This window comes from Rhinolophus sinicus, linkage group LG01 (assembly GCF_036562045.2).
Source record: "Rhinolophus sinicus isolate RSC01 linkage group LG01, ASM3656204v1, whole genome shotgun sequence".
NCBI lineage: Eukaryota > Metazoa > Chordata > Mammalia > Chiroptera > Rhinolophidae > Rhinolophus > Rhinolophus sinicus.
The window spans coordinates 43,289,447-43,311,347 of record NC_133751.1 but is presented as its reverse complement, the minus strand read 5'-3'; the positions used below and the strand labels follow the sequence as shown (position 1 = coordinate 43,311,347).

Here is a 21,901-nt window from a genome sequence, read left to right as displayed (position 1 = left end):
GCAACTCATGGGTTTCTCGGTGGAATCATACTGAGCATCCAAAAGCAATACAAAAATAGCTCTCCTGAGGATGAACAGGAATTCCACACTTCTTTAAAAGGCAGACGAATAATTATGTTCCATATGATCTAATATAAACATTTACATCTGTTAAACATATATCTTCCATAAATTCTGGCAGAACCAAATACAATTCACAAACAGTTAGATTATTATGTAATTGCCTTATTTTGCAATGCACATTGTGTGCTGTTATTTCAGAAAACATACCAACTAAAATCATATTTACCTTAGATAAATACATCCTGTATATTTTCAATAAAGTGATAGAAGTCACCACAATAATTGGAAAACCACATATGTTTGAGAAAAACGCCAAAGGGGAGAAAATTAATTTTGATTATGGTAGTATGTTTCTTGAGCTAAAACAGAATATTGAATTGCTGGTGGCACTCACATGTCTTCATTACTGCCGTTAGCAAATCTTTATCTACTTCTGGAGTCTATAAAGGCATAGTGTATCTTATACAATTCCTGAGACAGTGTTATGAAAATGATTCAATAATAAGCAATATTCAGACCTCTATGATGAAGTATAGAGTCCAAATCAGTTCAGAGAAGGTGGTTTTCAATCTTTCATTTTTTCTTTCACATTCTCTTATTTAAATATCTTCCAAGTAAAATTATGACTATCATGATTCTACAGCACATTTCAAGCTGAGAGCATTATGTGAATTTACTTATCATCCAATCGTTTTCAATATTCTAGTTCTTTGGACAGATGGTTTTCACATTGTTTTTATTGAGAGCAACTATAAGGAATACATTTTATGTCCTGACATAGTATACATACCACCCACCCACACAAAAAACACACATATACAGAAACAAATTTTTTGAAATAATACATTTCCTGATGATTACATTTTTACTTGTTCTATTTTCTTCTATTCTATAGCTTTATAAAATACTGGTCACTCGATTGAATTGATTTCATGTCTCAGTAATGTGCAGCTGGAAAAACTGCCTTATCAGTGGTTTTCAAAATCACATGTAGTGCTCAGTTTTGCAGCAATATATTAAAATTGGAACAAGCAGAAAAGACTAGCATGACACGTGCACAAGGATGACAAACAAATTTGTGAAGAATTCCATACTTTGAAAATAAAATAACTTACCCCCTACCAGTGCATCTGTGCATTTTGTGATCCTCCTCTTCATGTAAAGTTTTTTGTTGTTTGGGTTTTTTCAGTCAGCACATCTACAGCTGGAAATGTTATTTGGTGTTGTGCATCTTGTGAAGTCTCAGTTGAAGGTTTTGTGTGTTGATGCCTCTTTAGAGCCCTTGCCCTTGTGTTAAGGGGGGCATTTTTCAAATAGGTTTGTTTTGCATCTCGTGTTGGATCCCTGTGTGGTGAACATACTGGAGTTTTTTATTTTATTTTTTTATTTTAAGCTGTTTGCACTGAGACTAACAGCCCAGGGAGTTTTTTGAAACATGGGTTGAAATTGCCCTTTGAAAACAAATCTGGACAAACATGTGTCTCAGAAGCTGTTTGGGGGATGTGATTGGGCCTTGTCCTTTCACCTCCTCTCTCCCTCTTTGCGTTAACAAAAATAAAAGCAAAAGCAACTACAAAAAAATAAGTAAGTAAATAAATAAGTAAATAAATAAATAAATAACTTGGAGAGCTGTCCATTGATGGTTGAATGGATAAGCAAAATGTGGCATATAAAAGTAATGGAGTATTATTCAACCATTAACAGGAAGGAAATTTTGACACATGCTACATGAATGAATCTTGAAAATATTATGCTAAATTGAATAAGCCACTCACAAGAGGACAAATACTGTATGATATTATTTGTGTTAGATAACTAGAATAGTCCATTTATAGAGACAGAAAACAGAATGGTGATTGCCAAGGGCTGGGGAAGGAGAAATAAAGAGTTATTGCTTACTGTATATAGAGTTTCAGTTTTGCAAGATGAAAAGAGTTCTGGAGATGGATGGTGGTAATGCTTGCACAAAAACTAAATAGACTTAATGCCACAAAAATTTACACTTAAAAATGGTTAAGATGGTAAATTTTATGATATGTGTATTTTGCCATAGTTTCATTTTTTTTAAAATTACTTGAAGAAACACAGATTGCATTGGCATATTTCAGATTTACTGAATCAGGGATAGGGACTCTGAATCTGGGGATTTTTAAGAGCCAGCCCAGTGAATCTGATGCAAAGTGGTTTGGGAACCACTGCTTTAGAATATAACAATGACTTCCTTTTCCAACACCCAAATTCGGTAGCCATTTCTCTGAGAGAAACAAAAAGTATGGGGTAAGATCCTGCAGAAGCCTAACTTTGAACTTGATCATGAATTTAAAAATAAAAAAACTGATTAAGAATTTTTCAAGTGAGACACTAGTTATGTGTGTGGGTATTAAACAAAGAGAAAGACACTTTTCCAGAAGAGACAAAAGATAATACTAAAACACACAAGGCCTACTGCTGTTTATTCTATTTCTTTGTAGTGGTATTCAGGGTCTTCTCTATTGAAAAAAGCTACCGTTTAGTCTGTTTAGACTGGTTGCTATAACAAAAATACTAGAGATTGAGTTGTTTATAAACAACAGATCTTCATGTGTTCTATCAAACTACTTAAAAACAAACAAACAAACAAACAAACATTTATTTCCCACATTTCTGAAGAATGGGAAGTCCAAGATCATAGAGCTAGTAGATTCAATATCTGGTGAGAGCCTGCTTCCCAGACTGAGTATTTCCTCTGTAATCTCATATGGTAGAAGGGGTGAGGAGCTCTCTAGGAGACTGTTTTATAAGGGCACTAATTCCATTCAGAAGGGCTCTGCCCTCATGACCTAATCACCTTCCAAACCTCACACACCAATAGGATTTGACATATGAATTTTAAGGGGACACAAGAATTCAGACCATAACAGCTATCTCTTTTTGCCTTTTATATACCAAGTCCTTTACATACATCAATTTATCTAAATTGTAATTTCCCAGTTAGATTTCACATTTTTATTTTAAAGATGGGGAAATGGAGGCTTAGAGATGTTAATACCTTGCCCAATGTTATCAACTCATACTTGGTGGAAACCATACCTACCCAGCTAAAAACCTTTTGTCGTTGCAACACTGCCCTGCGTCTCTACATGATTTCATTACATTCTTCCACAGCACAGTGCAGTAGACCTCATTACTCTCATTTTAAACATAAGAAGAGAACCTCAGGGAGATGAATTTATGAAGGTTACACAGGAAGACTTCCACGTTTTGAATTGATTTCCATCCATAAAATAAAGCTATTTTAACTCTGAGAAATATATTGAAGAAACCAAATAAAATTGAATGTCATTAAACCAATGCAAGAATGAGTAAAATCTTGATTAATAAGAAAAGTTCCAGGCACCAATGGTTAATTGAAGGTTAACCAGAGGCTTCTTTTCAGTTTAACCTTTAATGCTAAATATCCTTTCAAAATATTAGGTTGGTGCAAAAGTAATTGTTATTTAAAAGGGTAAAAATTATTGCAAAAACCGCAATTACTTTTGCACCAACCTAATAGATTGAGCCACATCCTGGTTTATGTAAATTTAGTGTAATGAACACAATTAAATCTTTCTCTGAGGTTTTCTTTTTTTTTTTTCTTTTGCAACTTCTATATATCCTTGCAGATGTAAATCATACAGGAAATCGATTTGAATTTTTATAGAAGACATGAAAGAAATTAAAAGTGGCTCTTTTGACCAGGTCTCTAACAGGATCTTATATGGTCTCTTCCTTTAAAATAAAGTACCAAAACAGTCCCAGTTCTAGTTTTTTGTTTGTTTGTTTTTCTTTGTTTGATTCAAGGTTGGTCTGGAGAAGACAATTATACAATTGAACAGTACTTTATGTCCTTCCTCCTCCAAATGGGATAATAGACTGAAAAACTATTAATATATTTCTGCTTACATAGTGTATTCCCTTATAGCAAGGAAAAGGTACATTTATGACACTGTAGATTGTTCAGAGATAATAAAATCTCCAAACTTCCTCATTAATTAGAAAAAACATAAAGGTGCAGATTTCTCATAGGAAATCAGTAAAATCCCAATCTGAACTTTTGACCTCAATTTCCCTTTGCCCAGCCTGAGACACATAAAATTTCCCTTTATGCACCATCCATCACCTTCACTATTTTCATTGACAGACATTTGTTGAAACAAAGAATAAGACTTGGGAAAGAGTTAAGTCATAATCAGAGAGATGCCAGAAGCAGCTACTGAAAGTGCTTTGGGTGTCTTTTTTGGCTAGTCAACACCATAGCCTTAGCAGATTAACAAAATAATATAAGAAATAGATTTCATTGTTGAAATTAGTGATTTTAAGAATAGAAACTAAAATACTTTGGAAACATTTACTCTGTCACAAGACTATAGTTTAAGAATCTAAACAGACATTTACTTTTAAGAATGGCACCCTACATTTGATTGCTACAGAGGCCTCTATCTAAACACTAAAATGGAGTGTTGGCCACCCAAGTCTAACTAGATAGTCAGATGAATCCTATTGCTATAATATTGCATTTATCTCGAGTGAAACTTTCATCCTAGGTACAGTCTTGTCACCCTAAAATAAATGAATGAATGAATGAATGAATGAATGAATGAATAAATAAACAAATAAATAACAAAGCTGAGACTGGATAGAGCTTATAAAACTATTTTCTGTATGCTTGCTATTAAATTAGTATATTTGCAGAATAATTTCATTTTTACTCAGCTTTCTTTTTTTAGAAAAATGGTATAAGAGCAGTATCTCACCTTCTTCTGCTTATAACTATTGGCTATCAATTATCATCCAAAGCAGCCTAAATATTTGTATGTCCAAGTTTGTTTAGGTCAGTTTATAATGAGATATCAAAATAAAGCTTTCATGATCATGCCTAAGGATATTCAGCCAGCGAATAGACTAGATGATCAATAAAATCCCTACTACTTTAAAGACACAGAACTCTTCATATGAGTCTACATTCAGAACATTCCTAGAAAACGAATCACTTCTCTGGAATAGCTTGATGATTACAAATGTCTTTGACAAGAAGAACTTGCTCACAGCCATATTCTTGGACTGGTAGTTCCTTTATAGAAGTCGATTTGCTATGATTTGCCATGACATTAAGTGAGAATATAGAAATTGTGATGAAAACCCAGGCCCGGAATATGGAAGGGGTTGTAAATAGATAGTCCACTTGAATGGGCAGTGACAGGACATGGCTACCTGAGAGAAGCTGAGGAGCTTCCCCAGTTAATGTGAAAAGTGACCTGAATTCCCGATGCATACAATCATCTTAGAGAAAAGAGTAGACTGCTCTCTTCTCTTCCTCTACATAACCCTCTCAGACTTCCTGCTGCAATTCAAGATTTCTGCTTGTAGGGTAAGCTTAACCTTTACCTGAATCTCTCATTACAGATAAAGAGAAAATTATGGGGGAGATGCCAGATGACTGAGCTGGAAGATCCACAACAAGGCACCTAATTTAAACAGGTTTGGTAGACATAGGATTCTCACTTCTAATATATTGACTGGGAAAGCCAAGTGTCCCTGATGTCTAGTTGCAAACAGTTAACAGATACAAAACCCAAAACTTATATTTTCCAGCAGAAAATCTGGCTCCAGGTTTGTGAATGTTATTTATGTTATTAAGAAGGCTAAATGTCACTTATATTTATCATCACATTTGTAGAGCTGGCTATTAGATATCTTATTCTTCAAAGCTGTTATATTTTGTGGTTGGAGACATATTCATATACCATATCACCCCTCTCTCTAATACTTACCAAGTTGATGACAGAGAGAGAGAGTTGCGTAACCTGATGAAATATCCCAGTGTCAATCTTGTGGTTACTGATTGTGCTTTCTAAACTCCTCACCTTCCCCCTTATCCCCACACCCCCTCCCATCTAGCAACCCTCAGTTTTTCCTCTACGTCTCTGAGACTGTTTCTGATTAGTTCATTCATTTATTCTTTTCTTTAGATTCCACATATAAATGAGATCATATGGTATTTGTCTTTCTCTGTCTGACTTATTTCACTTAACATAATGTTCTCTAGGTCCATCCATGCTGTTGCAAATGGCAAGATTTTTCTTCTTTATGGCTGCGTAATACTCCATTGTATAAATGTACCACAGTTTCATAAAGTTTATTTTTAATGGACTAGACAGACAATTAAAAAATAAACATTAGCCATAAGAAAAGATGAAATACTGTCATTTGCGACGACATGGATGGATCTTGAGATTATCATATGAAGCAACATAACTCAGACAGAAAAAGTGGAGAACCATATGATTCCACTCATATGTGGGATATAAAACTGAAAGCCACAAAGGAATAAGATAAACAAAGAAACAGAAAAAAAAGAAAAATGGAAAAGTTGCCGAATAACAATTGCATAATAACATCATAATAAAATAATAGTAACATAACATAATAATACAAATAATAAAGGCATTCCATTTGCAAAGACAAAAATCTAAGGGAGATGAATACCCTTTATATCATTTGACACACATCAGGTTTCACTTGATGTTTCATTTGACAAAGTACGTTTTTAATTATATATAAATATAAATATAAAAATAAATATAAATATATATATGTGAAAAAATAAATGGTCTTATGTACTCTGTGGGTCAATATCATAGTGTAAAAATAAAAACTTCTACATTTTATTCTAAGTTTTAAAGCCTGTCCACCCAATTAAATAAGATGCACACAGCTTAGTGTGTTAATAAAAATTTCCAAAGACTCTACTATGTAACATGTTATCTTTTTCTCCAGATAACTTGATTACTTTCTTAGATTTTCCAAATGAAGCATGGCACATCATTGTTGTGACACACTGAGGTAACACTTCAAAGTGTGAGTAGGTGTTAGGCAGAAGACATTTTTTTTTGTTTAATGTAGGTTGGAGTCCCACATACCATTAAAAAAAAAAGCAGTCATATCTATTGCTCTCAATCACTTATTGCTAAAAATGAAAGTCGGAGGATATAAAGTGTCAGAGAGGCAGTCAAAAGACTTCCTTCAGATTTTTCATTGCATAAAATTAATTGGTTCAATTGAAGTTGCAAGATTGTCTAGGGGTTTCTGATAAATGCTCTTTAAAAACCTTGTAGCTGTAGGTTTTGAAGTGAGAGGGAGATCTATGTATTAGCACAAGCTGTTGCATTGGAGGCATTTATAATTTGGTCAAACTAATTCTAGAAATAAATGTTCCCATCAGAATTTGCATGCATTGCCAGTAAAATAAATGCAAGACAGAGCTAGTGTTCATAGGAGAATATTGCTCATAGTGGAAATACATTTTTTTTTTTTTTTTAGGTAAGACTAGAAACTCTAAGTAAATCTATTTTTCCTGTTATTATGCTGAGTAAATATAAGGCTCTCATCTTGGTCACAGTCGCCATTAAAGGAAAAAGCCCTTAGTATCACACGGTTCTCCTTCTTGTAAATAAGGTTTGATAGAGGGATGTTGTTTGTCTTTAACTGTTTTACCAGTGACAGTCTGAAAATCCCAAGACAAATCACAGGGCAAGAAAGAGTTGGGAGAGTCATGATTCCACCCTTTCACCAATAGTTTAGAGTATATTGTATTACAGTATCTAAAATGTAAACAGCCCTTTAGAGTTTGCTTTCACTATCACAGCACAAGTTGTTTGGTGTTCAATGCAGATGCAATGGAAAGTGCCCCGGTGCTAGGGTCACTGGGCCTGAGCACTAAAGCTGTTGAGTCAAACTGGCAAGTTATCTTGTTGGGACCTTAGCTATGTATTACTGCTCAAAATGGAAATTATGAAAATGGCCTCCATGGTTCCATCAAAGAGTTGTTGAGTGAATTACCCAAGAAAATGTATGCTAGAGCAATTTGTCAATTGTAGAGATCTATATAGTACCTTTAAGGAATTTTCAATACTGGGTAAGAAACAGCAGGCAAAGGGCCAAGCTGCTCCAGATAGCAGGGCCAATAATGACTCTGAGAAAACTCCTCTTGGTCCTGTTTTGGGAAATGTTATCAGTCAGGATAGGTATTTATTTAACAGCTTTAGTTTTGTGTGCTTTTAAAACGTCGCTGACCAAATACTAATATGAATCCTTTTAAAGAGCAGATTTCCTATTTTAATGACTTGCTAGGACTTCATGAACCACAATGATCAAATATGACTGATCAGTTTCTTGTTCATATATTGTTGTGGGTGAATATCTAAAAAAAAAAAGCTTATTCACTGGGACAAAAAAATTACGTGTCTTGCTTATCAGAACCTCACACTGTATTTGGAATGGAGCAGTAAGCAAAACTAGCCAGGCTCAGTAACGGAGAGTTAGGAAGTAATAAGTGTGTTGCTTTTTTTTTTCTAATAGAAATTGGGCATCTGTTGCCAAATATTGATAAATTCTAATAATTTTAATTATTCCTCCAAAATTTTCCTTCTACTTGTCTGAAGTTACATTCTTTCATACATGGCTCTTTTTTCAAAATGCTTGTTGATGGATGCTGCTAGGATATAACAGGAAAAAAATGAAACCCCACAGTTTTTCAGTTCCTCTATCTATAAAAACACAGACACATATTCTTTCATTTCCCCCCTGTGGAGAGGTTATGTGTTGGCTTGTGAATGTGTTCCCACTCAAAGCTTTTGTTGCAATGAAAGAGTTAACTGACTTCAGAGAGGTGCTTCAAACTCCAGTTGAGAGAAAATGACACTGGTACATCAAATAGGCATTTGGCATGACTGAAAAGCACTGGAAAAGACCCCATGTCATAATCAGAGTTTGGAGCATGCCCCAGGTAGTACAGATGATGGTGCAGAAAATATAAGTTCAATTCTGTGCAGTCTACGTTACAAGAATTAGTTACACTTCAGAAGCTTTTGTTGTGTGGTTCCCACATGTCTGTATTACTCTAGGCAGTGGGACCTACTGGTCCCACCCTCAAAGAACTGACAGAGTCCCTGAGAAGAGATTTCTGATGTCCTGTAATGTGAAGGAGAGAGAAATGATGGGTTGCTTTGTTAGTGGAGCCCAAGATGATTCCCTATTAATTGGTGAATAGATGTCAGCCACATCTGGGGAGCACTGATAAAGGAAGAGCACTGAGAATGAGAATACAGCATAACCTAAGGCAGGTCAGCATCGTAGAGACATAAACCATGAGAGGGAAGGACAAAAACATAGAAAAATAAACGAGTCTTTATTAAGGAATTGTTTTCTCTGTGAAGGAGTAAGGAGTTTAGACTTTATTCTGCAGATACAGTTTTCAAATCTATCTTATCATCAATGTAACCTGGAAAGTTTTCTTTCGTAATACATATTCCCACCCTACAGTTACTAATTCAGTAGGCCTAGAATGGGGTCTGAGATATATCATTTACAAGAAAAAAAATCCTATTAAAAAGAAAATGGAAAACACAATATAAAAATAAGTCTATCATTATACACAATAAATGTAATTAATTTTGCTTTATATAGTCAATCCAATATAAGCAATCAAATATATAGTAATAAGCATACCTTATTTTGAAATTTTAGAAACTTTTCAACTAATGTCAAACACAAAACTGGTACACTCACCATCACTATTAGGCAACATCTTTCTGGAATATTTGAAGGAAAAGGAGAAAGAGGAGGAAAAGGAGAGAAATAAGAGACAAAAGGGGAGGAATAGAAAATGTGGGTATTCATGACAATAAAATTATCACTTAGAAAATCAAAAGAAATCTAGAGTAAATTATTAGAACTGGTTAGAACATGTTTCAGTATTGTTGTATACAAGATGAACATAAAAATTAATTAGTGTTCCTGTATACTAGCAATAATCATTTATAAAATGAGATTTTAAAAAGAATTTGACTTGAAAGATGAAAGAACTGTAAGGTATCTAAAAATAAATCCACCAAAAGGTGTAAGACCTTTTGGGAGAGTATTTTTAAACTCTTGGTAGTCATAAAGCAGACCTGAATAAATGGAAAATATGTAAAATGTATGGACGGGAAAAGTCATTATCACAATAATATCAATTTCACTTTATCTATTAATTCAATTATAGTTTAACAAAAATTCCAAAAAAAAAAATTCCGATTGGACATTTTTATGTAATGTGACAAGATGATTCTATAATTCAAAGAGAAAAGTAAAGTTCTAGAAAAATCATAAAAGTTTCAAAGAAAAAAAGTGAGGTAAGAGTTTTGCCCTATAATAACAAGACATTAGAAAGCTATGATAATTAAAAGTGTTTTATTGGCATAATGATAAACAAAAAAGCTGATGAAATTGAGAGAAGTGTCTAGAAACAGACCTACACATAGGGAAACTTGGTATAGGACAGAAACATTTATTTGGAGAAAAGTTGGACAATTCAAAAGAAGCATTGGTCAACAAATAGTGCTAGAACAAGTGAACATCTATATGCCGAAAAGAAAAAAAGAAAAAACCTCAACACATATTTTATACCTTATATAAAAGTTAATTAAAAATGGATTATAGACTTAAATGTAAAGGGAAAAAAACACACTATACAATCCCTATAAGAAAATATAGTAGAATATCTTCTTGGTCTTTGGGTTAGGCAGAGTTCTTGGCTACAACATTAAAAGAATGATCCATAAAATAAATATATGTATAACTTGGCTTTATCGACATTAAAAACTGCAAAAGACCCTGCTAATAGAATGAAAAAACAAGCAACAGACTAAGAGGGGAAACGAAAAGACCATTTCTGCCCACTTTGGGACTCCTTTAATGGGAATTCTTTGCCTGAAACTCCCTTACTGAGTTGGCAAAGACTTTGTCAGATCTGCATCACAATTTGAGGCTCTCCTGCCTAATTATGTTTCCTTCCCTCTTTCCTTTCACAAGTTTCAGATCCATATCATGGTCTGAATACTTTCCCAGCCCAATCCTGCTTTCTTCCCTTATTTTCAGAGGCTTATCCACCAATAAATTCCTTGTTCTCTTCACTCTGTCTCATCATCTGCTTTCCAGAGGACATATATTCACACTGCATTAAATGTTAGAAGGTAATGGATCATCAATCACCATGAGGACTGAGTGAAAAAAAGTTTAGCACACAAGACTTTTGTGCACAGCAAATCAGTCAAGTGTAAAAATAATAGAAATATATTTTATAATATACAAGATTTAGAAAAATATAACCCCAATATGAATTTTGAAGTACAGTTCATTGTTTAATGTGCTCAACCTTCCCCTATGCACAACTGAAATAAAGGAATTTAATCCATTTTCCGAAAATATCCCAACCACCATATGGCTGATGGAATATGTGAATGAATTAATGAAAGCCTGGCATATTGTATGTGTTATTGAGAATAGTTTGGAATATTTTGAAAGAGAAGATGGATAAATGTGGCTTACTATACTAGATATTAAAACAATATAAAATCAAAATTTTAAAGTATGGCCATGCAGAAATATACAAGTATACAAACAGATAAATTGAACATAAGAGAAAATATTTTCAAATATAACATAATGGCAAAATACATAAAGAAATATAATAGTGTGTTAAGATTTTAGAAATATGGTCATGTCTATTGTATATATAAATACTGGGAAAAAACTTAAATATTTTTGAGGGTAATTTGGCAATATGAAATAAGCTCCTCAGTAAAGCACATATTATAATATGGTGTAGGAATTCCACTTCTAGTACTTAATCCTAAAGTAATATTCTTAGGATGTACACCAAAATTTAGTTTTCAGAATGTTTTTCATAGCATTGTTTATAATTCCACATAAATATATGGAAACTACATATGTAACTAAACTTAGTTATTGAATCAACAAATCGTGATATATATTTAATGGGATATTATTTTAACATAAAAATATTATAAAATTGTACTTATTTGATAGATGATTGGACAAAGAAGATGTGGTATATATGCACAATAGAATACTACTCTGCCATGAGAAAAGATGAAATACTGTTATTTGCAACAACATGGATGGATCTTGAGATGATTATGCTAAGAGAAATAAGTCAGACAGAAAAAATCGAGAACCATATTACTTTACTCATATGTGGGATGTAAAACTAAAAGCAACAAAAGAATAAGACAAACAAATAAAGAAATAAAAATGCATAGACACAGACAATAGTTTAGCGGTTACCAGAGGGTAAGGGGAGAAGGGGATGGTAGATGAGGGTAAGGGGGATCAAATATGTGGTGATGGAAGGAGAACTGACACTGGGTGCTATACAGATGATGTGTTATAGAATTGTGCACTTGAAACCTATGTAATTTTACTAACCATTGTCACCCGAATAAATTTAATTTAAAAAAATATACATATACATATATGTATAATGATAATGATAAAAAAAACTATACTTATTGACAAAAAATGTTTTATAGTATATTAGATGAAAAAAATGAAATACATGTGAGGAATACTACCAGATTCTGAACATGTATTATAAATAACCTTCATAAAAATGTTATTCTGTTCAGAAGTTGAAGTAACACACTAAGTGTTACCAACTAGGAAGTGGCACAGCAGGATTTGGACTCAGATCTACCTGGTTCAAAGGATACACACTTTCAGCTACACCATGATATGTAATTTTAAAGTAATTAAAAAAATTAATATGCTAAAAAATAAAATTGGTCAAAGGAGCTTATAATGAAAGCAACAGTATTCCAGCCCACCTCTACTTTACTCCTGTCCGATACCCAACTTTAAATTCTTTCTTTCTTTTTTTACTTTTTATTGAGATGTCCCTATCAGGTTGATGATATCAAGATTGTGTTGACTTCATAAAAAACGTTGGAAAGTGTTCTTCCTTTTTAAAAAGTGTATGTAAGATGTGGATGATGAACACACGATGTGATGTATGGATGATGTATTGCAGAATTGGACACCTGAAATCTATGTAACTTTACTAACAATTGTCACCCCAATAAACTTTAATCAAAAAAAAAAAGTCTTGTGACATGTTTCGTAAATTTAACAGGTGGAACCATCTGTGATTGGAATTTTCTTTGTTGGGTGATTTTTAATGACAAATTTCATTTCTTTAATAGATATAAGTCTATCCAGAGAGTCTATTTCTTCTTTTGTCAGTTGTGGCAAGTGATGTTTTTCTAGAAATTTCTCTGATATTTCATCTATAATTTCTAATATTATTTTTCTAGATAATTTAAATATATGTTTTATAACCTGTGAGATGCCCGTTTTTCATTCCTGGTATTGGTTATTTGAATCTTCCTGTGTTTAGTATTTCTTGATCATTATTGCTAGAGGTTTATCATTTTATTTGTGTTAACAATCATCTACATTTTATTGTTTTTCAGTTGTACATTTTGCTTCTATCAATTTTATTCTGACCTTTGTTATCTTTGTTCTACATTCTTTGAATATAATAATTTAGTTTTTTTCCTTATATTTATTGAGGAATAGTTTATTTATTTATTTTTATTTTTTCAATTACAGTTGACATTCAATATTATATTAGTTTCAGGTGTACAGTATAGTGGTTAGACATTTATATAACTAACAAAGTTGTCATCCCAATAAGTCTAGTATCCACCTGGACTCACACATACTTATTATATTATTGACTATATTCCCTATACTGCACTGTACAACTCCATGACTATTTTATAACTGCCAATGTACTTCTTAATCTCTTCATCTTTTTCACCCTAATCATTTTCCCATTTGGCAACCATCAGTTTGTTCTCTGTATCTATGAGTTTGTTTCTGTTTTAATTTTCATTTCATTTGCTTTCAAGATGCTACATATAAGTGAAATCACATGGTATTTATCTTTCTCTTTCTGACTTATTTCGTTTAACATCCATGGGCCTCTAGGCTCATCCATGTTGTTACAAATGGTAAGATTTCATTCTTTTTTATGGCTGAGTAATATTCCATTGTGTATATGTACCACATCTTCTTTATCCAATCATCTATAGAGGGATACTTAGATTGCTTCCATATCTTGGTTATTGTATATGAAATGTCGTTCTTTGTCTCTTGTTACAGTCTTTATTTAAAAGTCTACTTTGTCTGATATAAGTATTGTTATCCCAGATTTTTTTTTTTTTTTTAATTTCCATTTCCCTGAAGTATCTTCTTCTACCCATTTACTTTCAGTCTCTGTGTGTCTTTCAATCTGAAGTGGTTCTCTTGTAGGCAGCATATCTATGGGTCTTATTTTCTTCCATTCAGCCACTCAATGTCTTTTGGAGAATTTAATTCATTTACATTTAAAGTAATTATTGATAAGTATGTAGTTATTGCCATTTTATTATTCATTTTTCAATTGTTTTTCTTCCTTTTAAAGAAGTCTTTTTAACATTTCTTGTAATATTGGTTTAGTGGTGATGAACTCCTTTAGCTATTTCTTGTCTGGGAGGAATAATTTAGTTAATAGTAAACTGTATACATTAAGTACAATTTGATGAGTTTAGAAGTTTAATATACCTGCTAAATTACCACCACAATTAATATGTATAATATTTTCATCATTCACAAAAGATTACTTGTGCCTCATCTCTTACTTTGTCCCCAGTTCCAGACAATCATTTGTCTGATTTTTCACTATTAATGAGTAAGCATATGAAACCATATGATATATAAGTATATCCCTTTGTGTGGCTTCTTTTACTCCATATAGTAAGTTTTACATGTTATGCATGCAAAATTTTGGTTGTTTTTATTGAGTATCCTATCGCATTGATATACCATAGTCTGCTTATCTAATTCACTTGTTGATAATCTGCCTGTCTAACTCACCTATTTATGATGGTCTGAGTTGTTTTCGGTTTTGGGCTATTATGAATAAAGCCTCTTTATATATTCATGTACAGGTCTTTTATGGACATCTGTTTGCATTTCTATTGAGTAAATGTCTAGGAGTGAACTCTATAGGTATTATGGTGCATATGTATGTAATTTTTGAAGAACAGTTTTCCAAAATGTTTGTACAGTTGTGTATGAGAGTTCCACTTGATCCACATCCCTGCCAACACTCAGTAATGTCAGGTATTTTAATTTCAGCCATTACAATGATTTATAATGTTAACTCATTGTGGTTTTCACTTGAGTTTTTGTTTTTGTAATCATTAATGATGTTGAACTTTTTTATGTGTGCTTATTGCCTATGGAAAGTTTCCACTGATCTTGAACAGGTATTTATTTCTTCCCATAATTCTATTAAGTTTTTCCTAATGATTTTTAAGTCTCCATTAGAGAATACAGTATTCATACATACATATTCATAATGTTTAGGTCTTCTTGATGAATTGACCCTATGAAATCTTACATGTCTAAAAATCTCTCTTTTGGTCTCACCCTTGATCAATACTTCAGTTGAACATCAAAAATTGGGTTTAAAATGTTTTCCACGTGAATGGTTTTATTTATCAACATCCAATGTTCATAATACTAAGTTTGATACCAGTTTGTTTCAATGTTCTTTTCCCTTTATAGATGAATGAAGGATGTGTGGGAGGAACCACCTGGATTAGCTGTTCAAAAAGACATAATCAATTAGCTCCATGTTTTCAAGCCCTTAGCCTCTCTTGCCTTTACCCAGGAAGTTAGACTCCTGTCTCCACTGAAGTTTTGCTGCACGTATATTATGAAACATGACTCTTTGCTTTATTTTACCATTCAACACATCATGTTCTCAATTGCTTTCAGTGTTCCAGAAATGCATTTATTTCTCTCCCCTTTTACTGTTTAACCCTGTGCCATGGTTCACTTTGTTGCTTTGGGTTTATACTTTAAAAATAAGTTTTATTTCTATAACAGAGGAATGAAAAGTAAATGAGTATTCTACATTTACACTGTTAAGTCAGAACTCCATGTCACTTTTAAATGAATAAATGAGCAGGTAAATGAAGGGACATTTCATTACAGACACTTGCTTCTTTTAAGAATCAATGATAACATCACAACATTTTCTAACTTTGCCTTCAGGATGCCTCAGTCTACTTTTTATTATTCTACTTTGTTTTTTATTGTTGGATGTATAATGAACACAGGTTAAATAAAATAGTCATGACTTCACACTTTGTTTGCCTATATTTTTTCATAATTCAGACCAGGAGATTGTGTTTCCTTAAAGAAGTTGAGATAAAAGGCATTGATCAGAAATTCACAAGCATAATTTTAATTTTCTGAATCTCTATAAATTCTTCAATAGAGATGAATTTCAATGCTTTTAATGATTGGCACCAGAGAATTGAAAGAACTTCAAAAAACTACTGTCATCAATCATGCATGGCAGTTCTTTACCCAGACACATGTTAAAGGATTTAACGAGTTTTTATGATGTGTGCACCTTGAAATTTCTACGTTTGATTTAAAAGCGCTCACTAGGATATAATTAACTCAGAACTTAGAGCCTTGTACATAATTTAGAGACAATTACAGTTCAAGGAAATAATAAGGTAACTTTTCAAATTCAAACCAAAAAAAAAAAAAAAAAAAATCTAGAAAAAATAGAATTAATCACTGGCAATTATTGAGTTAAAATATCTAACTTATTACCTGAAACACTCCCATGTAATCATGTATTCAACTTTAACTGAGTCAGTAATTCTAATCATAATTAGGGATGTGCAGGCATTAAAAACTAAAAAAAAAAAAAATCATAAAACACATGAGGAAGCTCCTATTTAAAAGAATAACTGCTTAAACTTTCCACCTACAAAGTTTATAATGTAGTTTAAAGTTCTTAGTTGTGCCTTATAAATCTAAAACTTGTGATAATTTGAAATGGTTCTTAGACAAAATATGCTCTTGTACAATCTGGGGAAATTGGCTTGAAAAATCAATAGTGGAAATCCTGTCTGTTCCCTTAATTATTTTTAACATTTCTTCTGAGATCTTGTTTGGATATTAATTGTATTTTAAAGCAATCAATATGCTAACCTCAAATCCTTGGTTGTGTCTCCTTAATAGAGCCTGGAATTAGCCTATTTTATTTATTGCTGCATTTGAAAATAAGAAATATAATTTTAGATTTTTCATTAAACTCAAACTAGCTTCTCCTCATTGATTAGTCCAGATAAATGAAAATTTTACTATATCTAACAGTTGTTTTAAAGCCAATTCTCACATAAATACTCATTAAGACTATCAAATGGCATTTCTTTTTATAATACAATAAGGAAAATTAAAAGGTTTGAAGATAATTTGTGAAGATTTATTCATTAAGAGGAAATATTTATTTTAAATTAAAGTGAGTTCTATGACTGCCTGTAAACTGAAAAAAAAGCAGCATTCTTGCTTATTTTAGTTTCTGTGAAAGTCTCCAGTTTAGGTATACCCAAAATGCTGCCACCATGTCTCCACATTGTTCCTTTGTTATGTAACTTATTCTACAAACTTCCCTACATTGAATTTTGGAATGTTGTATTTGATTATCACAATAAGTAAACAAACAAACAAAAAGCCCAACAAGTATCACAACTAAGCTCTCCTTTCTATATAAAAAATAGTCCAAATTTAAAACAAAAGGCATTTTAGAGATGTCAGTTACCCAATATTATGGTGGCATATTGTAGACATCAGTAAGTAGTTACAGAATGAGAACAGTAAAACCTCAACACAAAGAATGAGATTAACTCTTGGCTAAAAGGCATAAACAAACAAACAAATAAATAACAACAACAATAACACCACCCTAAAATAAATCTATGGAATTATAACTGAGAAGATTGAGGAAATTCCTAAGTTTAACAAAGATCAAGTTGTTCCCTTAGGACTTGAATATAGCCATAGCAAGTTGAATCTAAGCAATGATCTGAAACAAACACATACACACACACACACACACAGACACCTAGCCTGTATATTGTCCACCAAAAATAGACTATCACCAAGCGGAAGACTAGATTAGAAGAATCCAGGGGGAGGTGGTCTGTCTATTGGTCATTGCATCACGAAAAAGAAGATTGTTGCATCAGTTTCATAGCTTTATGTCACTAATTATAAACATTATTAACTACTCATTTTGCTCTGATTCCATACCTAACAAATACATTTTCTATAATAATTTGGCTTTCATATAGATTTGCCTAGAAAAGAGAGGATGGGCTAATCAAAATACAAATTGTCTTGTACATTGAATGGTTAATTATCGCATTCCAAATCAATAAATTAGTAATCTTCTTTTTATAGCTATGCCTTTTGAGTTATAGAAAACCAACATTATCAAATGAGTTCAATCTGAATACTGATAAAATTTGTGTTTCTTGGCCTGCAAGTCTAAAGATTTACACCTAGGTCATCTTGTAAGACCCAAATACAGAATCAGCTGGACTCCCTGTCAACATCTCAGATATTTACATAATTCCTTTAATGTTATGAATAGGAAACGGTATTCCATCGCGTAATTGAGTGTTTACATTTATATTTGTGTGTGTTTGTGTGTGTGTATATATATTATTTCTTTACTCAACAAATACCTATTGAGGAATTATACAATTGTCTCAGATATCACGCAAAGCACTAACATGCCAAGCAGATTTTGGTACATGCTGTGATGTAATTTATATTCTCTAACTAGCAGTTCTCATCTATTGAGCATGTACTATATGCGAGGCACTGTTCTAAGAACTCTTGTGAATATTATTCCATTTAATCTGAATAACCACTCAATGAGATAATCTTATTTTATTATTATTATTATTATTTATTAGATGAGGAAACTGAAATGGATAAAAGTTAAAAACTTTTCAGAATCACAAATTTGGATACAAAGTCAGAGGCGGAGTCAATACAGTATATGGATTCCTCTGGTAAGAGACAAATTAATTCAACAAAAGTATATAAATGTAATTGGTAATTAGACCTATGAAAGTCAATTTATAATGATATTTGAGAATGGTGTGAAATAAGAACAGATATGTAGGCAGGGAACAAATTATGAAGGATTTTTGTACCATGTTAAGGGGAAATCATTTAAAAGTTTCAGCAAAGAAGAGATTGGCTCCTTTAAAAGATCACTTTGGTTGTGATGTGGACCACAGTATCGAAATGGGCATAGGTGGATGTGGAGAAATCATTTAGTAGGAATTTTAAGAAGCCAATGTGAAAAAAGATGACATTGGAGGTGGAGTAGATGGGGAGAAGTGAACTGCTTAGAAGCATTAGGACATAATGTCAACAGAACTCATGGAGTGTTGGGAGAGAGAGAGATATCAATTTCTAGGAATCTGGCTTGCCCAACTGAATGGATGGTTAAGCCATCCCCTGAGACAGACAAAGATAGGAAAAAAAAAATAAAAATCACATCTAAATTATGCTTCCAAATCCTTCCTAATGCCACACTTCTTAAATGTGTCAAATCATAGTCAATTGTTTCTTCGTTTTCTGACAGTCAAAAACATGTATTTCAATTAAGCCCTTTACAGTCTCACTACAGGTTTATGTTCTTATGAAAAGGATGCAGAGAATGACCTATCTCAGTCTGACTACAGTTCCCATCTGTCCCTTCCTGAACTTTTCCCTTTTCTTTTATTCCCCACCAGATTTTTCTTATTTAGAAAAAGAAAAGAAACAAAACACTTTTTTTGCAGAGTAGTTTTCGGTTCACAATAAAATTGAGAAGCATGAACAGAGATTTCCCACATGTCACCTGCCCCCACACATGCAGAGCCTCCCGGCAGATCAACATTCCCTATCAGAGTGCAATCTTTGTTATAGTAGGTAAACCTACATTGAAAAATCATAATCACCTAAAGTCTATAACTTACATTATAGTTCACTCTTGATGTTGTACATTCTGTATCCATCATGCTAGTATCACATAGAGTATTGTCACTGCTATAAAGAGCCTCCGCGTTCCACCAGCTCATCTTTCCACTCACCCCTGCAAACACTGATTTTTTTACTGTCTCCAGAGTTTTGCCTTTTCCCCAATGTTATATAGCTGGAATCATACACTATGTAGCCTTTTCAGATTTGTTTCTGTTTTACTAATATGCATTTAAGGTTTCTCCATGTCTTTTCATGGTATGATAGCTCATTTATTTTTAGTGCTGAACAAGATTCCATTTTCTGGATGTACCACTGTTTATCCATTCATTTACTACAGGGCATCTTGGATGCTTCCAAGTTTGGGCAATTATGAAAAAAACTGCTATAAACATCCATGTGCAGATTTTTGTGTGGACATAACTTATCAACTCCCTTGGGTAAATTCCGAGGAGCATAATTGCTGTATAGTATGGCAAGAGTATATTTAGTTTTTAAAGAAACTGTAAGCTCTCCTCCAAAGTGACTGTACCTCCTCACTAGATTTTAACCTTGTTCATATATCCAATATTTGCCCGATATTGTACACTTAAAAGTCAGATCATTATTCAAAATCCTACTCAATAGTACCTCCTCCAGAGAATCCAGTCTCTCTTAATCCTTGCCTCTTTGCAGCCCCTCAGATCTTCAACCTATTTTATAAGAATTACTTCATTTGTTTTGAATTCTAACTACTTGCTGGTCTACCTGCCCTCTGACCTCATCTTTAACATGTATTGTATTTGTGTCTCTGTTTTCTGATGCCAAGCATAATTTGTTTTGCACATTACAGAGGCTGTGTTTTTTGGTAGAATTATATTGATTAGAGATCCATAGTATACACTGTAACACCTGGGTAAGTATGTATATGCCTAATAAGAAATATTTAATTGGCTATGAGTTTAAATATATTAAAAACCATTTCAAAGAAATTATAATTATAAAAATTATAATTGTAGAAATTAAAGATATTCGTTTTACTAAGCGCTGATGCATCTTACAATACATTTCCTTTTTGAATGTTCCAAATATTTCCAAATCACTGATTAAGTGTTTCAATTTTGCAGTGACTCGGGGAACACATTCAACCAATGCAGAAAAGCATGCTTCCATAAGAGAGAAGAGCTTAATCTTCATTTTGGATTCATGCCCTATATTTTCCAGTAGCAGTAATGACTGTCTTCATGGCAGCTATTTTCTATGGTTTCATCAGTTGATCTTGAGTAGTACAGTTCCTTGGAAATATAAGAACTAAAATACATATTTTGAAAACTTTGAAAAATAGGATGACACGTTAATCAAAACTAAAACAATCATCTATAAGAGTTCTATCATGCGCCTGGCACTGGAACAATTACTGGTCACTGAAAGGGAAGGATCAATTACATCAGTAATTTGTCATTAGCCCCGAGGGATTCTACAAGAGTGTTCTCACAGCTGATTGAAGTGGAGTGGAGGCAATTCAGAGAGAGGGCTCTGAAGGATACAGTTTCTGCAATTTTACACTGTTTGACTATATCTAAACTCTGCTGTGAATGAGGCTGCGGCACTTTGAAAAATCAGCCCATTATTGGACATTAATCCTGAAACTAAAATGAGGAAGAAAAACTGCAGTGCATATGGTACAAAGAGAATAGAAAACATGACATTTACATAAATACCGTGTTCTAATTTACTGACCTTGGACAAGTTCCCTAATCTCACTGTGCCTCTATTAACTGCTCTGTAAAGTGAGAAGAAAAATAGAGCCTACCTCAGAGTGTTGTGGGTATTAATGTCTCAATAAGGGAAATTGCTTTGGATGCATAATAACTATTAACAACTGCTATTTTTGTTGTGGTAGTTGTGATTTCCCTGAGATACCTTCAATTTAATTTAGTTAATTGTCTCCTGCAATCTCCCATCCATGTAGGGTCTACAATGGGGTGGAGACCAGAATGGTTTCTCTACTCTTTCACATCCTCCTCCTCCATGGCTCCTCAGTAAGTTTCAGCCCTTATGTCTCTGTTTTTCATGTGTGTTCCGGGGCGCACATCTTTCCCATTAATTA

The 21,901-nt window shown here is 33.0% G+C and overlaps 1 long non-coding RNA gene and 1 other non-coding gene across 7 annotated transcripts in view; one reads left to right on the top strand and one right to left on the bottom strand.

Annotated features, from left to right (window-relative positions):
• Positions 1-21,901, bottom strand: part of LOC141570624 (uncharacterized) — a 755,563-nt gene that overhangs the window by 89,427 nt on the left and 644,235 nt on the right. The gene's annotated exons all lie outside the window — the stretch shown is intronic.
• LOC141568041 (U6 spliceosomal RNA) lies at positions 1,058-1,161 on the top strand. Its single transcript, XR_012491060.1, has one exon. It is a non-coding gene; the product is annotated as a U6 spliceosomal RNA (small nuclear RNA).